The following is a 15,764-nucleotide window of genomic DNA, read 5'->3' as shown; positions in this document are numbered from 1 at the left end:
ACGGAAAGTTTCCAGGACACGTTTCTAACTTATATGTACATTTCAAGCTTTTTGCAGCTTTCTCGTACCTTTTTTTATGTTTTTTAATACAAACAATTAATTTTGTTCCATGACCTGTATTTTATCCAGCTACAGGTTTCTCCTGTACTGTAATGGAGTCGTTTCCAAGTGTCGCGAAAGTTGCAACTTTGCTTTTCATGAATTACAATATATTGCTACCCATATGAAATATAGGCTAAGTGGTAAGTGTGGCATATCTTTTCCAGAAAAATTGGTACGTGATGGAACATTCCAGATTTCATTTTCGTAATCAGCATATTTGATTTAGTAAATAACACCTTCCTTCATCTCGCGGCAAGACACAAAGTTCAAATTTGTAGCAATGTGTAATACAAAATATAACTGATTCCAGCCTCATACATAAATATGTATTTACATATAAATCCGTTCCCTGATGAGATTAAAGTGAAGAAGAAACAGCCAAAATTCCGAATCTTGGGTGGCGACATCTTGAGTTAAACACTACTCGTACTTAGTCACCAAAGCGAAGGTTTCCTAGGGGAAAACAGGTACGTAATAATGAGTAGGGAAACTGCGGGGAATAGATTACCACAAGACATAGCAGAGGAGCAAGAATGAGGGAAGAGAAGAATTAGGGAAAATCGTAAACGGTGAAAACATGAGAAGAAGGTCGGGAAATGGGGATACAGGAAATTTGGAGGGACTTGAAATCCGAAAGTTGGAAGTGACAGACAGTGATGATGATGCAACGTTCAAAGCGTTGAAGAGGACATTAGATTTCACTTAGCGGGTTGGGGTGGAGGCGTCTCATTCGGATCCAGGGTTCGAATACCGACCTGCGCACGGGTGTTGTTTGTGAGTGTGACATCTTTAATGTACGCCGTGCTCACTTCCTTCCATAGCCTTTTTTCCCGTCGCGGTTAACCGAATTGCAAAAATGAGCGACGTTACATTATACCGACTTATAGAATTTCCTAACACGGCGGTGGGCTTTGTGTATTGCGAGACGCTATGGAGGTCTCCTTTCGATTCACTTCCTCGTCACGTCAATATCCGGATGAATATTTAAAGCGCCGCGGAGAGAGGACAAACAACATCGCCTTGTAGTACGCAGACCTGACCCCCCCGCCCCCCTCCCCCGTGACACGAAAGCGTGGTACGAGATGCAAATGACGGTCGGGGGACGAAGGACGCCAGTTACAACCAGAAAAAAACAGCCTCTCTGCTATTTTGTCACGTGACGAGACGATTGGCCAATCGCTTCGTCTTTTACACGTTTCAGCAAGGCTCGGCGATAATCCTCTACGTGTGCATATATCTTCGTCCTAGAGCGATTTCGCGAACGGCTTTTTGCTTCGTTTTGCAGACTCGATCGCGGAGTGATAACTTTTTTCGTGGTTCCGAAGAGTTCCCCCTCGGTTCGCCAGAGGGCGTGGCTCGCAGCCTCTGCAATTGACGCGACGTGACGTCACCGTGGGAAGAAGCACTCGAAATCTGGTTGCGGCGGCAGTAGTCTGTGCTCTCGTGTCGTTTCAAACGTTTTAAGATTTGCATCGGCATCTCGTCCAGTGGTGAGTACATCTTTTGCAAACTTGTGTGGGATGGAAAAGGCGAGTATTTGCGAGGGAACGCTCCCTGATTTCCCCGTAGAGCGCCGTGAAATTCCCGTCCTTGTTCGTGGCTGTTCCGCGGGGAGGGAAACCCCGGCTACGTAGCCGTCGCTTCCACGAACTCGGGTCGGAATTCCTGCGAAGCGGCGGCCAGTTCTTGGTCTTCGCTCCCCACGTAATCCTCCAGACCTCGCCGACAACATTCCGGCAGACTAAACACAACGTCACGCGGCACAGGGTGTCCGATAAATGCTAGTGCGTGTTTCTTTTTACTGGCATAAATGTTTACAATTAGGCTCTTGAGTACTTTTATCGGCGGATGGAAACATAGGCTAATTCAGATAATGGAAAAAAAATAAACGAACACGTGACATTGCGATCACACTTTGTACATTTCCTCAAATAACTGAAGTAGTTACTGTCAACACGGAACACATCAGGAATTAAAAAATGGATCCCCGACATTTGCGTTAATTTTTCAGAAATTTTGTTAGAGGTAAGTTACGCAAAGTGAACCTACGTATATCATTTCCATGCAAATAGACATTTATGCTAAAGCAAAGCTACACTTTTTTAAACAGGTGTTCGTAGTTTTTGGCGGTGAATCTTTTCGGATAAATATTTCGATAAATTGGATTTTCGCAGTGGCACTTTCCCAAGCAGCGTACGCAAGAAGATTCTTGCGCCAAGCCAGTGGAATATCGAAACATCTACGTGTAGTAATCACAACCCAGTTTTATCACTTTCGGTTTTGGAGGTCACATATTTGAAAATTCACAATGCCAGAAGTTTCCGTAACTGCCTGTCAGTTTAAAAAAGCGGAACACAACCGTTTTTTAATTTAAATTTGAATATTCCATCGTGCAATAACATAGACAATTATTATAAATTGCAGAATGCACCATAAATGTATTTTAAAAAAATTGAATCATCAAAAAACTGTGTAATGGTAGTTAATAGTGAAAAACGGTAATGGTATTTTTACTGTACTTGGATGCTTATTATCAGTAGCGGCGATTGTGTGCCAAAACTGCTTTTGGGGGGGGCAGACTAAGCATTAAGAGGCCATAGTGTGGAGGTAAAAAGTCGGGGGGAGCAACTACCCCTTGCCCCTCCGAATCGCCACCACAGGCCGTCATTTCTCCAGTCAATTTTTTACAGTGCAGAACGATTAATTTTTTTTGGCGGGGGAACAAACTATAAAATATTGCAGATTTCTGAAATCACACACTAAGGTGCTCTAGAAATGGTTTCCAAATACTGCAACACCAATCAAGAAATATGTACTATTCTTTGGCTTGTTGAATGGAATTACGGGCAGAAAATATAATTCTATTCCACAGCGTATTCTCATATAAACATGGGAATTGTGATGGAAATGGTGATTGGATATCATTTGAAATAATTACTGTGGTAAATATCGGTATAAAAAAAATCAGATGGAAATAAACTAACAACATTCTGTTTCTTAATTTAGGCTTGAAGCTTATTTTTAGTCCAGTTTATGCTCAGACAGGTTGATTTGTACTGAACCAAGGTTTAGTGGGACTCGTACCACTGAGCTGTGCCCATCCCCTGGCTGGAAATCGGGACCCCTTGATAGCAATGCGAGACGTTAAGCATTAATGAGCATGTAATGGAAATGAATTCCTGATTGGTGCGATGGCTGATTCCACTGATCCTGTATGCTTGATTCTTTACTGTAGTTCTACAATATATCTTGCAAAAATGAAACCACGCATTCTATACAAATAAATGCAAAGAGGCGTTGCAGCTAAGGGAAATTGCTTTTCCTCACAATTGCACAATACCTTCGATTAGTTCACTTGAATTACGCATACAAAGAGGAAATAGCAGCAATCAACCGAGCAGCGTTCCAAAGTTCCTCCGAGTTGATAAGGCAGACCGTGAATGATGTAATAAGCCTGTTGGAGCAATATTACAAAGGTTACTCACGTACGTGGGTAAATATGCGTGTATGTGAGATGGATGCACAAAATTGCTAAATGATTTGTGCAATTTCATTTTTTTTTATTTGTGATTTGATTGGATGGGAGGGATTCATTTGATCTTCATTATGTTATATAACAAAACATAATAATAATAATATACGTGTAATATGTAATACAATTGTCCTATTAACTGTTCAGGCATTCTATCTCGAACAACCAGATGCGTAATATTAATTCACGATTAGCAATTTTGAATATTTGGTAATTTTCTACCTCAAACCTTCTTAAACCCTAAGGTTTATGGCTGCAGCAACACAAGCCTTCCATCTGTCCCTATCCTTGGCAAGATTAATCCAATCTTTTCCATCCTTACCTACTTCCTTTAGGTCCATCCCAACATTATCCCTCCATCTTCGTCTTGGCCTTCCTGCAGGTCTCTTACCATCAGGTTTTCCAACAAGAATCCCGTAAACTCTTCTTTCCTCTCCCATTCGTGCCACATGGCCTTCCCACCTGTCTTCTTGATTTAATTATTCTAATAATATCTGGACATGGATACATTTCTACCTCTCTAGACAATTAAAGCGAATTAATAATTGACGAAATTCATAAAAAACAATGAGGTATTCTCGTGTCATTATTTAGGGCCCCTACTTTAACACACTAACCAATACACCATGGAAACCTATTGCAGGTTAGCGTAACGCGGTACAAATCTTGGGAAAGTGACTTGCATTCGAATTCCAGGCAGGTCATGGATTTCTATTCCGTTGCTCTTCTGTCAGTTTCCATCATTCGATCATTCTTCGGGTTGGAGTAATCGTGTGGAAAAGAGACGTGTTCAACTGGAGAGAGAAGGAGTGGTGGGGAACGGGAACTTCGACTGGCGTCATTTGCCTTGCTGGCAATTGCATTGTGTGAACCGAAATACTTTGAAAAATACGAAGCTAACAAGAAAACACTCAAAACTATGCTGTTGCTTATGAATCCATAGATGTATTGCTTTCATATTATTTCTCCTTTTCGTAACTGTCACTGTAACAAAAAAGTACTAAGACCTGACGTAGGACGCAATCACTCACAGCGAGTAATATAATACTAGAAAATATTAAAATAATGTTTCGGTTCAGATACAATGCATTTGAAATAAACTCTTGAGTACAAAATTTTTAAACTTGCAATCAATAATACAGTGGAACCTTGATAACTCGAACCTCATCTCGAATTCCTCGATAAGTCGAATTTTTTGTAATCCCCTTGAATTGTCCATAACACTCAATACTAATTTTACCTCAACAACTCGTTTTGTACAGTTTATGGGATGCCGTTCAAGCTCAATAACTTGAAGGTAGAGTATGAAAAACCTCTATGAGTCGAGTTAAATTTTAATCACCTCTATAACTCGAAGTTTTAGTCACACGGACCTCAATAAGTCGAAGTGTAGGGTGCGTACGTACAATGTCATGTGACCAACAATCGTGTCGGTACTTGAACTCCCCCACCCTACCGGTATGTAACCGTGATTGTTAATGTGCTTAGTGTGCATTGTAGAAGTGTTAACTTAAAATGATGCTACATACGTTATAGGCATACGTAGTGCCGACGTTCAGAAGGGTCAGTAAACTTTAAACCTCTATAACTTGAAGTCGGCGATTTTGGCCCTCAATAACTCGAACGGTCCTCCTCCGTAGTCGAACGGGTTAAGGCGTTCACTCGTCTTGAGATCGTTCGCTGCGGGACGGCGTAGGTTCGAATCCGGCTCTGGTCGGAATTTATTCGGCCTACGTATAGGGCCGGTGGCAACCCACCATTGTGAGGAAATTGGGGAGCTCCGAGTGAGTGAGCGTAATCCGGTCGAGAAGACCTACTATAACGGCTGGGGATACGTCGGGCTGACCCCCCGACTATTCCAATACTGGTTGAAGATCTCCACGCTTAGAGGTGACGAAGGAAAGTGTGGGAGGGAGACCGGCAGTCGGTAGGTATGCCAAGGCCCTTCATGGGCTGTCGCGCAAAGGATTATTATTATTATATTATTATTATAACTCGAACGTGTCGAAATCCTTGATACCTCCATTTCTTTATTTTCCCCCCTCAAGTTTGAGTTATCAAGATTCCACTGTATTACCATTTGTGTTTTCAAGCATACTTCGAGAAGCCAATTTTTCCCAGAATGTCAGCTTCTTCAAAATATACCGGTAATTATAAAACTTCATACAGTCAGGATTTTGAAATGGATTCGAACCAGTACCAAATCTTTTAAAGATTATATGAGAAAATTATAGTAGAAGACCTACGACATAGAGGTCGCGCGTAACCTAATGATTTGAGTTCTCGCCTTACATTAGGTTCGATTCCCGGCAGGAGTTCTTAAAATTTCGGTGGTGACCCAGCCTCGTTGGACAACTGAGAAGCTACTTGAAGAGAGCAGGCTGTAGGATTCCATAAGCTGATCACGCGTCACCCAACGAAAAATCGCTTATGACGTGAGTAACGGAGGGACATGTCCCGTAACCCCGTCTTTTCGGAAGGCACACAAATACCAACCATTCTTGGGAGCTGGATTCGAGCAGGATAACGAGGCCTACAGCCAGGACACTCTGCTGCCTGGTCCCGTGTTCTGTTCTTATACCCTTCACGGTCACCGCTTTTACTTACATATGAAGATTTTTACTTGTCAAATATGTTTAAGCTTTAAACCTCACAAGAAGTTGATTGATATCTGTGTATTTTCAAGAGCTAATGGATGCATGAGTTTTAAAATGAAACGCAAAGCACCTATCCAAGATTTGATTGATTGATTGATTTGGTTTATTTTACTTCGCTTTTCTGCCACTTTTGGATAATCGCGAAGATTATGATGATACGATCAAATTGATGAAGGGGCACTCACAAACACCCATGCACAGGCCGGGATTCGAACCTGGACCCCCTGGTTTTCCACAATGCGACAGGTGCAAATAGCCAATATCTTTGCGTGTCAATAATTTTAAAAATCAAACAATCATTCACCATAGTAATTTATCTTTCCGAAACTCTATAAAGCTTCGTTTCTATGCACCGAGACATTGCAAAGACGCACGAGAGACCGTTTCACCCCATTCCTTATTTAAGAAGTTCCCAACCGCATTCCAAGTTTCAGCAGGTTCCTTTTATAACTGGCTCCTCGCCTCCGCACAGAGCTTGCTGCCCCGTCTTCAGCGCTATACTTAAACCAATCGTTAAAATATTAAGTTTCTCCATGTAATCGGGACGTAAGTAACAAGTTGTTCACGTCAAAACACAAACTGTGGGGTGGGGGAAGGGGATCTTGATGCGTGCATTGGCGGACAACATGCATGTTTCAAGGAGGCCTAAGCCAATCAATCACTGTCGCCCCGCCGAAGGAAACGGACGAGAGTGGGTGGAAGCCTTGGGAACATGCAACCTGCTCAACGGTTGTGTGTATATGGGTTGCATAACAGCTAGGCGATTGCCATTTTTAGGGTACCGAGCAGAAAAGGCTGAATGGTTTGATTGATTTGGTTTCTTTTACTTCGTTTTTTGTCACTTTTGTCTATGCTCTGTCCAGGATATCTCTGGAGCAAGGCCGAGCATAGTGGAAGAGGAAGGGTGGGGGAATCGAGTGGTCATAGCGAAGCAGTGCACGCTGCTCGAAGGATTGTAACTGCAGTCGCTTTCCCCCTCCACGCTACCCATTCCCTTTCACGTGTTTATTGGTGGATCCGTCTCGCGTCACTAATTACGCAGAGACATGTTTTCGTTCACCTGCTCCAGAGATACGTAGTTGGGACAGGGTACAGATACTACGCATGCAACTTCCACCGAAAAATGCAGGCTCTACCAGGACTCGTATCTGGGTCCCTGGTACACCGTACGAATACCTGATTTACCAACTGAGCTACCGATCGAACTTCGCCTGATTTTTTGCTGTTGATGTTTTACTTGTGTGAAATTATCCGACAGACTGACAGTGCTACTGCAACGGAATCTGCTGCCTTTAAAACATTGTATCACAGGTGTCAAACGCCCCCAATGGATGGTACTATAGCAAAACGAGCTGCAGACAGGTCAATACTTGTAGACGCAATACTTCTTTCATCAGTTGCATCTGTAGAAGAATCTAGACTTTCACCTGTTATCCACAAGCTGTAACAGTCGACAACGCTGGAAGAGAAACGATAGTTGTGTTTGAAGAGAGACTAAGGAATGACTTTGCACAGAACAAGAGCTCTTACGTAAGCAGTGACATCCTTGCAAATGAAAGGGAGTTATGCTTTGTGCTGAGACGTGAGGTGAATGCGTGGGATGCATCTACAGCCTGTGTGGCTGTTGTAGGTGTGATAAGGAGTTGCAACCTTCAAATTAAATCCTCGCACAAACACGGGATGTGGGTGGGAGTGAGTCCCGTGGGAAGACTCCCTGTTGTGAACGCTTTGCATAATTGCAACAACTGACTACAGATTGCCGGTAATAACCTTTCTTCAGTACATTCGTTTCATCGTTTGTGATAACTCCCATCATGTTTTCTTATTGGAACACCACTCGTACTAATGGTAATGTTTGAAAATAAAATTAGGGGTTTTATAAGTACTGAGGGGGGCCACATAAGAGGTAGTGACCCAACGGACATAGAATGGGTGATCCTGCTGTAAGACGATTATATGTTTATAAATTAAGTAGGAGACATTGATTGCTTACAACGCCTTTATAGATCAGCAGTTATAAAGAAGCAGGATAATAAAAGTTGGTAAAATATTACGTGCTACGTCCAAAAGTGATTTCTCGTACACACTCAAGGAACACTATATAGTGACCAGGCTTATTATGCAACTATGAGCACTGTTTTCGTTTGCGATGGAAATTGTTAGAAAATTAGAAACAGTGTGATTATGTTAATTCATTCATAAACTACCTTACTATTTGGCACTATGTAGAAATTTAAACAGGAAATTCGTAACAACTTTACTGTGGAAGAAATTAGCCTCTCTTGTTTCAAAGGCAACAGATCCCGTTGCGGTAATACTGATAAGGACAATTCTACACAGGAAAAACAGCGGCAGCGAAAAATCAGAAAAAGCCAGAGCTGGCTCACCTCAGTTAGTAGAGGAATGGCACGGTATGCCAGAGACCCAGGTTCGTGTCCTGGTCGAGCTTGCATTTTTCGCTGAAATATTTACACATTCATAAACTGTTTACAGAGGCCGCAGTTCCAATCCCCTAACCGGCCTTCCTAAGCATTTATACTTCCTCCCCATGTGAATGTATATGCTAGGATGGTGCCATTAACTAAGTCCACGCCCATGTCGCTTTCCATCAGTCGTCCTATGATATTTCTTGTAGCGGTCAGTCTTGTGCTTTCCAGATGGGTTACAATAAACAAGAAAAATAGTAGGTATCTGCTATTTCTGATAAGTCATTCTTCAAATTCTTGGCCTAATGGAGACGATGAAATTGATCTTGAGAGAAACATAACGGCATTCGAACCTTGGACCCCTGCATACAATAATCACACCGCCACAGAGAGCGGCCTATGTCCGTTATAAAGTAAAAATTACATTAATCTGTGATCATCTTGTATCTTGAATAAATTTAAAGACATAGAAATTAGAAATATAACATAATTAATAGCCCGACCCTGTGGCCGAGTGGTTAGCACATCGCGCTGCGACGCCAAGGGTCCCGGGTTCGAATCCCGGTCGGGCTTGGTTGTTTGTGAATGTCCATTCATCATTTTCATCATTTCATCACTCATCCCCATCTTCGCAAATTAGCCAAGAGGCACAAAACGCGAAGTAAAATAAACTAAATCAAATCAAATCAAATCAAACATAATTAATAGTTCTACATTATTTCGCATCTTACTTTTTCTTACCCAAATAATATTTTTTAACAAAATTGTCTTATTTGTAAGTAGGGTTTCTGCCACTTTTCCTAATCGCGACAATGAGTAGTAAAATCAGATGAAATTAATGAAAGACGGCCAGGATTCGTACCTGGAACCTTCGACAGGATTATGAGTCTACATCTCAAACAACTTTGCCACCGAAGTTATTATTATTTATTATTAATACGTTATTAATAATAATAATAATAACAACAACAAAATAATATCTGAAACCTTTTGACTTTAATTCTGAACTAAACCACGGAATATGGATTGTCCTTTTGGGTATAAATCCAAACTAGAAGACTTGCATTCGATATTTTATTGAAAAAAGAAAATTACTACACATGACGCTGGAATAAATGTCAGTTACAGCTTGCAGAACGAAACGGAACTTGTCCAGTCTGCCGGGCTTTCAAGGCACAACGTGTCGTCCTCTTTCGCAGTTTTTGCGAGGCCTCTCGTCTCCATGCATGACAGCCGCAGGGAGTTAATATTCCTTTCTTGTGATCCATCTGCGGGGAGGCCTCGCTCCAGTGAAGCGTATAAAATCACATCTCACCATCAAACACGATTGGAAAAATGTCGAACCGAACTATAGTGTACATTCAAACAGCGACGAATACTAACGTACAGAAAAATCGCACACTTTTTTAAAATTTTGTATTATTTCAACGTGTGATGCATGTAAATTGCAGGGACCAGTGGCGTGGGAGCCGAACCAGCTAGCGCAACGATGCGAGGGGGGGAGGGGAGTTAGTGATACTAGACGTCGACTTCTTCCCGGACATTCTTTGTTTTATGCTGGTATAGACTAATCGGTACTGGAAATACAGTTTAAACTATTGTACAATGTGCCTCGACCGGGTATTGAACCCAGCCCGCTTTCGTTACCGGGAGGCCCATCTTCTTCTTCCCTTACATCCCTACATTTTAGCCTGGTGTTCTGAGTCCGGAATGAATTTGAAAAAATCGTAAATGTCCTACATTTTGAGCATAAATTGCATTTAGAAAATTCGTCTTTCTGCTATAAACAGAAAATTACAGGGGGATTTGAGATAATTTGTTCCTCGGAGAACTATACTTGAAAACACATGCAATGACGTTATGAATAATAAGTTTAGGAATTTTGTATTCAAGACTTCAATAAAATGCATTTTTCAAATACTGAAAACTTCAATTTCAAATTATTTGCTACCACACACACACATTTATATGTAGATATACAGTGCGCCATTTCCTTGCGAGGCCGAGAGATCTGGAGAAGTGTGGCGGACGGCGCTAGCGGAGATGCCGATATTTTCGACCAGTAACGTCCCGCTTAAGTTTACCCTCGATAGCATTTTGCTTCGCTCGGAATCGTTTGGAGGCTTCGAATGTGTAACACTGTATGAAGGTTACCTTGCAGAATAAACCGTTAAAAGTCATGGTTTTCGTGAGCATTGTTTGCAATCTGAAAGCTCCGAGCTTGAGTTGTTCTTTCCTTCGCGACTACAAGTGTCCTGGACAGAGCTGCGAATGAAGTGAGGAACAGACCTTGAACCAAGAGCGCGTTAATTTCGTATTGTGTGAAAGTGTAGTTTTTGGTTACTTGCAGTGCTACTTCTTTGTGTAATTACAGTGTGTGTGTGTGTTGTGTGTAAGTGAGGCGATTGAAATGCGAGCCGCAAAGTTCACTTTAGAACAAATAATCTTTATGTATGACACTTACGTGAAAACAGACTCGTGACGAGACGTATGTAGGCAATTTGGACAGAAATTCCCTGGTGTTTCACTTTGATCAACTCTCATAACACAGGTTAGTGCTCGTTTTGCAATATATATAATATAAATATCTGCATTTTAAAGATATGTCCATAATAATAAGCGAGACGTTACTGATCGAAAATGTCGGCATCTCCGCTAGCGCCGCCCGCCACACTTCTCGCGATCTCTCGGCCTCACAAGGAAATGGACGCACGGTATATACAGTATATGTATATACACATACACATAAAAAAAATATTTTGTCAGGAGACCTGGATTTGATTCACTGGGTTTGTGATGTCAAGTGGGAATTCTCCAGGAATGTTCTTCACGGCACTCGTGTCCACCCAGCCATTAATAAATGGATACCTGGGGGTAAGGTCCCAGGAGCATGGTACTGATCACATCATCTCCACAAGTGCCCAAGATTGCAAATGTGGGGAGCCAGCCATACCTCCATGTACCCTTCATGGCTTGTTGCAATGTGCAGAGGGTAGCATATAGTAAAGTGTCCCAAATTTTGGCATTGCAGAAATTTTTGCACAAAATTTTTTGTTCCTCATCTTTGCAATCGATGGTGTCAACACGTACTAACGTGTTCTTCAAAACTTGGCGTAACTGGAAATCCTATTTTATTAAATTTGATACACAATTCGACACCTACGTAACTACTTTTGATAGTTTTCCACTTCTTGTCGCAGCATTTTCAATTTCAAGTCGGCAGGGGTTAAAATTTCAAAATTGAAAATAAGGAACACCTTAATATATGATATGATATAATATTTATTGATATTGGTACGAGCCCTTCGGCTGTGCGTATCTTACAATATTGTTACATAAACACCCCGTCCTTAAACATGCACCCCATTTATCATACATTCAGAAACATTGATAAAGATAAACATTTGGAAAATAATTACATACTATGTACATATATAAATAGCAATGTGGTCCTCTTCTTACATTTGAGATTGTTCATTTTCACAACACTGCACTACATGCTCCACCTATGCCTGAACCACTGCTGTTCCGTACCCTTCACTATCACTGACTCCTTGCAGCATTTTCCTGCGCTCCCTCCAAACTGCATGTAAATAGGAGCCCAGGGCTTTGATATTTACATTCGTTATACCACTCCTCTCCTCCCTACATATAGCCTGGATGGTCTGCTCAATGCTGTCCCTTGCGCTGTCCCCCCATTTGCGTTGTCTGAGGGGTGCCGACCAAACACACTCATGTAGGATGTGAGCCCTCGTCTCCTCTTCGCCGCATAACGTGCAGATGGCACGACCGTCCGGCCCCTTGAGTTTGTGTTGCCTCCACCCCCCTAGCAGGAACCAGGCGAATACACGTACACGTATCAATGTATCGTTTTCTCCCCCATTCCACCCACACCCCTGGCGGTTGTGCGGCGACGAGCGTTACCTTCTCCCTACATTCTGCCATGATGTCTTGCCTGCTACTGTCCGCCAATCTCTCCCTTATGATTTGCAACATCCCAGTTTCGCACCTCCCGCCCCTCACCTCTTCCCACAGTTCCCCCAGACCCATTCTGTACAAGTCGTCCTTAATCCCACTTGCCCAGTGGCGTGCGAACCCTTCCTCAATCTGAACTCGCAGACACTGTTCTTTCAGTGAGTCTCCGGCCCCTTGTTCCAGCTTCATCCAGTACTTGAAGCATCTCATCCTCGCTTCGACATCCTCCCTGTGTTTTCCCATATCCCTCAGGACGCCACACGTGCTTGCACTCGTACTGGTTCCCAGTATTTGTTTTAAAAACCGCGCTTGTATCTGATTTGCTACTCGCCCCCCTACCCTCCCCCATAGTTCCGCGCCGTAAAATAGGGTTGCTTTCACCGTTGCTTCATAAATTTGGTCCAGCAATCTCACACTGACTGTAGGGACTTTCCGTTGCAGTCGCTCTACCTTGCCCAGCCCATAACAAGCTTTTCCCTTTCTGCCTTCGATGTGCTTTGTCCACTCCCCTGCCATACTCAACGTGATGCCTGGATACGTGAAACGTTTGACCCTTTCAAGCTCGGAATCCCCATAGGTCCACCGCTCCATTGCTGCGAAAACATAACCTTTCTTGAACGCCATTATTTTAGTTTTTCGTGTATTTACCTTCAACTTCCATGTTGTGCAATATTGTTTAAGTCTGTTCAATCCCCGCTGTAACCCCTGTACTTCGTATGATATTAAAACGAGATCATCAGCATAGAGAAGCATTGGTATCGGTGTCCCGACTATCTCCGGTGTTTCAGCTCCTTCTTCTCCCACGAAGCTAGCAACGTCATTAATAAAAAGAATGAAAAGTAAAGGTGAAAGTATGCATCCCTGTTTGACGCCTACCGTGCTCTCGTGCTGCCCAGACACCACCCTCTGCCCACATTGGACACAAAATTTGACCCCTCTGTACATATTCATTAGCGTATTAATCATTCTAGCCGAAACCCCCAAGTCCCATAACTTCCCCCATAGCATTTGCCTATTGATAGAGTCAAACGCCTTTTCAAAGTCAACAAAACAGCAATATAATTTCCCCCTTTTCTCGTTTAATTTGCTTTGGATCAATGTGTTCAGGACAAAAACATTATCTACAGTGCTATAATTGGACCTGAAACCAGCCTGCAGGGGAGTCAGTTTATCAAAAATATCGGCCCATTTTCTTAATCTGCTATACGCACTTGAAAAGTGAGGTCACGAAGAGTTGTGGCAAGAGTAAGCTAGAAATAGCCCTTGAAAAGCGTGTCAGAATAAATGGAACAGCAAATGTTTCAGCCACAGCATCGTTCATGCCAAAAGGCATGGTGGAAACAAGCGTTTGAGCCTTCTGTTAACGTGCTTGTAAAATTGTATTCTGTGGGTGAAAAAAAGTCAAATATACTTCATTGGAAAGCTTCAAGTATCTATCTTTTAATAAGCGTCATCTGAAAATTATTCTTCATTGCATTTTAGTCTTTTAATGAAAAATTCACTAAAAAGTGTAGTTTTTTTCTTCCATTTTGCAAGAACGGGGAAATTAACTTCATACAGTTCATAATCAACTATTGATATAAGTTAATATTGAGATTTTATGTACTTGAAGACGGATTATTTTTGCACCTCTGTGGAAAAAGTCAAATGCAAATCTTCATTAAATTCTTCAAAAACTGAAATTTTAGGCAAACGTGCAATCTTGAAATGCATAATTGCAATTTCTACGAAATTGTAAAAAGCCGGTTATATGACACATTTGATCCAGAAGTTTAACGTGTGTATCTCAAGTATCTCGTATGACCACAGATATAAATTATTATTGACCACTCCTAATATGGTAAACGCGCGGATGACGTATGGTGAGATGCGGCCAATCTCAGACTCCGGGGGCCTCAGGTGACTTGCACAATGTTGTCGCTTCGCTGCAGCTACACGGTCTACGCTGCGGGAATACTGGAAGGGCGTTCCGTCGGTTCGATCCAAAGCATTGTGGCAGTGTAAAATAATGCATAATAATTTTGTCATATTATGAATGAAATACATTTTCTTTGTATACTGTAGTTTTTGTTACATTTTCTACTTTTTATCCAATCTTTATACGAACGTCATTTTCTCCGTATCATTTTACGTCGCTCAATTAAAAAGAGTCAGTGCAACGATGAGCTTGATTTGATGAAGGCAATGAAATATCTTATCAAATATTCGAACCCGTGACTGCTGGCTTCGCAGTTTCCTCTGTATATAAAAAAGATAATGTAACGTGCCTGCGATGTACAGCAACTTCATAACAAAAGAAAACAGGAAAGTAAAAGTGAATGTAAGGGATCTTATGTATGTGTGCGAGTTCAGGAAATATACATGGTAGGAACACAAGAGTGATAGAGAATTTCCATTCGTCCATTACAGTGTCTAAACAATGCTTCGCTGTACACAACAATTCGCTATGTAACCAAAACTTTCGACTCACTTTCCGTGTCAAAGCTGCTGGCTGAACGCAGAGTTTAAAGGGCTGCCGGCGGCGCGTGACAATAAAGCGCACATCGTCGTAGCAACGAGACGGAAAACGCGCGAGCCGGTTGCCAAGAAAAACAATTCTGTCTGACGTTTTCGATTCGCAGAATATGAAAAGATAAGACATGGAAATTTGATTTTTATTTCATGCTCATCATTTGGATATGCTTTGCATCGCTATTGGGCTGACCATTACCGAGATTGCAACACTCCTATTAAACATTAATTGTGGCTGTCCCACAAATGACAGCAACATTATATCCCGCTGAGATATTTCCAAATAAACACGCTTCAATCACAAGAAATTTCATATTTTTACGACTAGTTTACTACAAGCTGCACACAATTGAATTCGACTTACATAAAAAAACCACCAAGAAACTACACTTTTACGAACATTTTTGTCTGAATAGAGAACAGACAGAGTTAAAATCTTGCTTTTTTCTAAACGTAGACACTTGTAGCTTTCCAATGAGCTATATTTGACTTATTTCCTCCCACGGAGTACAATTTTACAAGCACGTAAACAGAGGGCTCAATATTTTTGTCACGGATAGC

At 41.8% G+C, this 15,764-nt stretch overlaps 1 protein-coding gene across 2 annotated transcripts in view; it reads left to right on the top strand.

Annotated features, from left to right (window-relative positions):
* Positions 1–1,343: 1,343 nt before the first annotated feature.
* Positions 1,344–15,764, top strand: part of LOC145997198 (uncharacterized) — a 304,738-nt gene continuing 290,317 nt past the window's right edge. The window contains exon 1 of one of the 2 annotated variants that reach the window (XM_083133947.1): positions 1,344–1,592. The gene's annotated coding sequence lies outside the window, so the exon portion shown is untranslated. The remainder of the gene's footprint in view (positions 1,593–15,764) is intronic. The other variant, XM_083133956.1, reaches the window with a different exon arrangement.

The sequence above is a fragment of the Lepisma saccharinum genome, chromosome 1 (assembly GCF_977018435.1).
Source record: "Lepisma saccharinum chromosome 1, izLepSacc3.1, whole genome shotgun sequence".
Taxonomy (NCBI): Eukaryota; Metazoa; Arthropoda; class Insecta; order Zygentoma; family Lepismatidae; genus Lepisma; species Lepisma saccharinum.
Note: the sequence above shows the minus strand (reverse complement) of the source record. Positions and strands in the feature narration are given on the sequence as shown.